This window comes from Choloepus didactylus, chromosome 3 (genome assembly GCF_015220235.1).
Source record: "Choloepus didactylus isolate mChoDid1 chromosome 3, mChoDid1.pri, whole genome shotgun sequence".
NCBI lineage: Eukaryota > Metazoa > Chordata > Mammalia > Pilosa > Megalonychidae > Choloepus > Choloepus didactylus.
This window is the reverse complement of record NC_051309.1, coordinates 1,270,939-1,276,736: the sequence shown is the minus strand read 5'-3', so window position 1 is coordinate 1,276,736 and position 5,798 is coordinate 1,270,939.

Genomic DNA, 5,798 nt, shown 5'->3' with positions numbered 1-5,798 from the left:
CGGGTCGGGGCGCTCGTCTCTGCACACAATAAAGGCTCCCCCCACTCGCCACCAACATCCGCGGCGCCTCTCACCTTTAACGAAGGGTGTGCAGGGCGACACTGGGCACGGGGGGACACAGCAGGAGGGACACTGGGTGTTCCCAGGGGGCACTAGGGTAGGGGCCACACTGGGCATGCAGAGGACACTGGGGGAGGGCTGGGTGTACAGGGACCCTGGGGGTGAGGGACACTGCGTGGGGGGGACCCAGGGCACATTAACAGAGGCTCACCCGCTCTCAGAGCTCACGGCCGCCAGCCCGGCGTGGTCAGGGGCCCTCACTGGGGCCGGGCGGAGGTGGGCCGACTCCCAGAGGGGTCGCTGCGTGCTGGGCACAGTGGGAGGCACCTGGATTTCAAGGGTGGGGAGGGAACATGGAGGGCATTGAACAGCCTTGAAGAGGTGCTCACCGGTGTCCCAGCTCCCGGTGACTGTGCCAGGGAGCGGGCTGCTGTCCCCGCTGTGGTCTGCTCGGTGTGGCCGCTGCTCCCGGAAGCCCCTGACGCCAGCTGAGCCAGGAGCAGATGCTCCCAGGGCCCAGAGCAGAGTGCCCAGGACCCCGGGTGCCCGGGGGTTCCCGTTCCATCCTTCGAGGGCCCAGAGCCTCCCCTTTCCAGCTTGGCCCTCGAGTGGGCTGGCCGTTGGTGGGCACGGAGGGGCGGCCGGCAGCCTCTCAGGGCTGCCCCGGGTAGCATCGGCTGCTTCCCTCAGCTCAGCTCCTACCAGCTCCTGGAAGGGTCACGGCCGTGGAGCCCCCACCCCGCCGCTTCTCTGCCCCTAGGCTGCAGACCTGGCCTCCTTCTGCCCTGGGGAATCGGAGGTCGTCAGAGGGGCTCCAGGGGCTCCCGGACACACCCTCCTGCCAGCACCCGGCACCCTCACCGCCCGCTGCCTCCGCTCCTGTGGAGAGCCAGGTGTGCAGCGGATCCCACTATTTCACCCACGATCAAGGACGTCCCTTCAACACCCCACACCCACACACCAGCGATGGGGTCCCGGCTGGGTCCGGCCAGCACACCTGCTGGTTCTCCCATTGCAGGAGCTGTCCACTGGGCCTCACCTTCCCCAGGGGGCCCCAGGTTTCTTTGCAGGAAAGAGTTCTCCACACCCACCCTTCCATTAGCCAAGAAATAACAGACGGAGCTGCAAGACAACAAAGGTGTTTATTTGGGGGTCTTAGAACTGCAATTCAGGGAGCACATCTCAGATGTCAACCCAGTGAGTGTCCTGTCTTGGCATTTCCAGGCATGGACTTTGTTCCAGTTTGCTAAAGCTGCTATTATGCAGAATACCAGAAATGGATTGGCTTTTATAAAAGGGGTTTATTTGGTTACAAATTTACAGCTCTGAGGCCATAACAGTGTCCAAACTAAGGCATCAACAAGAGGATACCTTCACTGAAGAAAGGCCAATGGCGTCTGGAACACCTGTGTCAGCTGGGAAGGCTCGTGGCTGATGTCTGCTGCTCCTTTGCTCCCAGATTCTGATTTCAAAATGGCTTTCTCCAAAACATCTCTGGGCTTCTGTCTCTCTTAGCTTCTCTCTCTTAGCTCCTGTGCATCCTTGCTTGTTTTCCCAGGATGTTTCTCTCTAAGCATCTGTGGTCCTCTCTTAGCTTCTCTGGGGCAAACACTGGGCTTCATCTCTTAGCTTAGCATCTCCAAACATCTTTCTGTCTGCATCTCCTAGTGTCTGGGTCTGTGTTGGCCCCTGAGCTCTCTTAAGGACTCCAAAAAAACTAATCAAGACCCATTCTAAATGGGCAAGGTCACACCTCCATGGAAATAATATATCAGAGTTCCCACAAACAATTGGGGGGGGTCATATCTCCATGGAAACAACCTAATCTAAAGGTCCCACCCAACAAAACTGGGATAAAGCATGGCTCTTCTGGGGTCCATAATAGCTTCAAACTGGCACACCCCCCATCCACCCTCAGGGCTCCCACTCAGCCCTCACCTCCCACCACCCTCTGGGGCCAGACACTGTGTGCACCTCCCCCCCAGGCCCCACATCCGCTGACCCTATCCAACCCCAGCCACGCTGCTCCTTCTCCCCCCATTGTTGCTGCCTCCTTGTCATCCTGACCCCATTCCCCTCACCCTCCTCCCCATGACCCGTTTCTCTCCTAGCTGGGGAGGGGAGGGCGCCCGTGGAAGGCCTCGGATGCCCACTGAGGTGGGACCCTGGGGCACGCAGGCTGGCCGCGTTTGCTGAGAGAGGACGCCCTGCCTGTGGAGTCTCAGCGGGCCATCCTCCATGACCTGGGGCACCCCATGTGGTAAAATGCAGACACCCCGCGGTCCTGGCACTTCTGACAAGGGCAGGGCGCCGGCGACCTTGAGAGCCGATTGGGTTTGGGTGTGGCCTCGGATGGGCTGGCCCTTCATCAGCAAGGGCCACGCAGGAACCCCCACCCAGGCAGGCGCAGGCAGAGGTCCTGGCTGCGGGGTCAGTGCTGCCTGGTGGACACTCACGGTGCCGGCGTGGCCAGGGGCACAGCCAGGGCTGCAGAGCCAGCAGCAGGGACTTGTTGAGCCAATGACTGGCTCGGTCATGTGGCCCGTTCTGCAGGAGTCCTGATTCAGTGCATCTAAGAACTCCAGATGGAACAGGAGCCACCTTTTAAAAATAACGCGTGATGAAGTGGTGGGAAGGTGAGGGTAGTGCAGTTGCTGCCGATAGCAGGAGGGACACCCTGGAGACGCTGCTGTAAGGGAGTCAGACCCTTGGGGTCATCTGTGGGTGAGTGAGAAAACTGCTGGCCCCACAAGCATGTCCCTGCCTGGCACATGGCTCTGCATAGAGCAGAAAAACACACATTTCCCCCTGAAAGTTCCTAACTGTGAGCCTAGACACACAGGCCTGAGGTCTGTGTGTGAAGTGGGGACCTGCGTCCCCAGGTACAAGGTTCGCTGGAAGGCTCCTGGGGTGGCAATGGCGAGAAGCCTGAGAGAGCCGGGTCAGTCTGCTCCAAGGCACAGTGGGCAGCTCAGAACTCGGAGAATCCTGCAGGGAAAGCCCAAGCAGCACGGACTCACCATCAATGTCCACTGTGCCCATAAATCAGAGTGCGTTGTGCACGCCTCTAAGCCCGTGGGAGTGTGAGAGGCTGCAACAAGACAGGGATGCCGAGTCCTGGCACTCGGGAGGAGGCAGGCAGAGCAACAAGTGCTGCCAGTGGGGTTGGCCCTTGGGCATGCGGTGCTCATGCCTGCTGGTGATGTGAGGGTGCCTCAGCAGAAGCAGGGGAGCCCACACACTGAGGATGTCCCCCATAAGGCACCGGGACCTGCAGTGAACATGAGCAAGCTGTGCCAAGGCCCTGAGCCTTGGGGGTAGAGCTGGAGAAGAGGGGCTGCAGTGCCAGGGGCATGGAGGGGTGGGGTGTTTCAGGTGGGGGTCGGGGCATCCTCTGGGGCCTGAAGAAGCCATGTGGAGACCCGCATGGTGAGTGTCTGGGCAGGGAAAAGGCTGGAGACACCAGGAGGCCCGGGGCTGCATGGGGATGGCAGCAGCCTGCTTGGAAAGGCCAAGGCTGCCAGGAACTCTTCTGCCCGAGTGAGGCATGGACGCCTGGAGGGCTCTGGGCAAAGAAAGGACAGCAGGTCAACTCTAAAGTGCCATCTGACTGCTATTTTGAGAGGAGAATGTGTGTGTGTGTGTGGGGGGGAGTGCAAAGGCAGGGGAGGGAGAACGGTGCAAGGCTACTGCAATAATCCAGCAAACGGGGGGATGAGCCCCAGTGATATCGGGACATGGTCAGAAGTGCGTTGTCTGGGTTTGTTCCAATGAAAAGGCAGTACACACACCGCAGGCCTGCGCTGAACATGACCTGTGGACCCAAGTCTTTGGAACGTCTGGGCCCAGGCTCGGCAGCTCAGGAGGCCAAGGCTGCCGAGGGAAGACGGCCCCGTCCGGGCAGCCCCAGGGAGACGAGGTGCACCTGACCCACGGGAGGCTGTCACCAGCACCTATCCTGGACTTGTGCGTGCCTCCTGTGCAGGCCAGAAGGAAACACGGTTGGGTGAAAGGGGGCTTCTGGGCTGGACACAGGGGGCGGCTGGTGTCCCAGAAGCCCGCATTCCAAGGGGGAGCAGGAGGAAGTGACCAGCAGCACCGACTGCCCTGGAGGAGGAGGTCATGAGAGCGGCCACTTGGCAGGGACAGGGCTGCGGCTGGAACCAGGAGACAACTCCTCGGCTAACTGAGTGGAGTGAACGCACCTCTGACCCCACTCCCTCCCAATCTGCTAAGGCTAGAACAGGGATGTGGAAGAGGCACGAAGCAAGCCCTGCTTGGTGTTCTCGCAGCCAGGCACTCCCAGGGGACGCCCTCCACACACAGGCAAAACCTGAGTCTAAACTCTGCGTGGACACACTGTTGGGGACTCTCGTGCCCTCCCCCCACTTCCAAAATTAAGCAAACAAACCAACTGAGCGGATGTGGAGTCAGGCCAAAGAAAGCGAGCCAGGGAGCTGCTGGGAGAGGCGGGATCCTCCAGGGACACTGGACCGGGACCGGGTCACTGGGACCCCTTGCTGTACGGAAGGGCAGAAGCACGTTACCTCTGTGGGGAAGACTTTCCAGGCCCCAGTTAGGCCCCAGGTGCCCAACCAATTACAACCAAGCAATGAATACAACAGGAAGATCACCAGATAAACCAGAAAATAAGTTACTGTAATTGACCAAAAGTCAATTAGGAGAAATACAGACACGCGAGATCACAGACAATGGAAGTGTCAGATGCAGGATATTGAACAGGTGCAATAAATAAAAGTGACTGATCAAAAAGGGACAATTAGATGTGAACAGATATACTGGGGAAAAATTGTATGAAATGACAAAACTGAAGTCAGTGGCTTAAATGGATTATTAGAGCTGGAGAAAGAACTAGTGAACGGGGAGTTACAGCTGAATACACTACACAGTGCAGTATGGAGAGACAAGGAGGTGGAAATTTCCAAAGAGACATTAAGAGATATGGGAGATAAAATGAGAATTTCTAAAATATTTAATCAGAGACTCTGAAGGAGCTAATAGGGAGAATGGAGAAGAGATAATATTTAAGGTGAAAATGGTGCTAATTTCCCAGAACTGATTAAAATGTTTAAAGTATCTTCAGAACCAGGAAGCAAAATATATCCCAAAGAGGACAAATGAAAAACAACCCATACTCATACGTAGCATATTGAAACACCCAACACAAAGAGAAGTCCTTACAAGACCCAGAGGGAACGGACAGGTCACCTATAAAGGAACAACTACTTAAGTGGATAAGTGCTTCTCATCAGCAGCAAAAGAAGTTAGAAGGCAGTGGAATAATATTTGTAAAGTTTTGAAAGAAAATAACTGCCAGCCCAGAATTGTGAACTCAGCAACATCTTTCAAGAATGAGGCAAAATAAAGACATTTTCAGATGTGCCAGTTTGGCTATATCCCCCATAATAGAAAAATAAATTAGAAAAATAAAAATAAATAGTGACATCATAGATGATGCAGCAGTGGTGCAGTAGAATGCCCAGCCAGGTAAGACCTACAGAGGAAAATATTTCAGTAAAGGATCCTTTGACCGCCAGTACAAAAATAAAAATCAGGTTACAGACAGTGAGCACAGTATGATCTCATTTTTAATAAAATAGATAATATGTATATTATAGGAAAAAGGCTAGACACCAAAAACTCTTAGAGGAGATTTTACTGTCTGAAATTTCTAAAATGAATATGCTTTACTTTTCTAATATCAACCCAAACGCCCC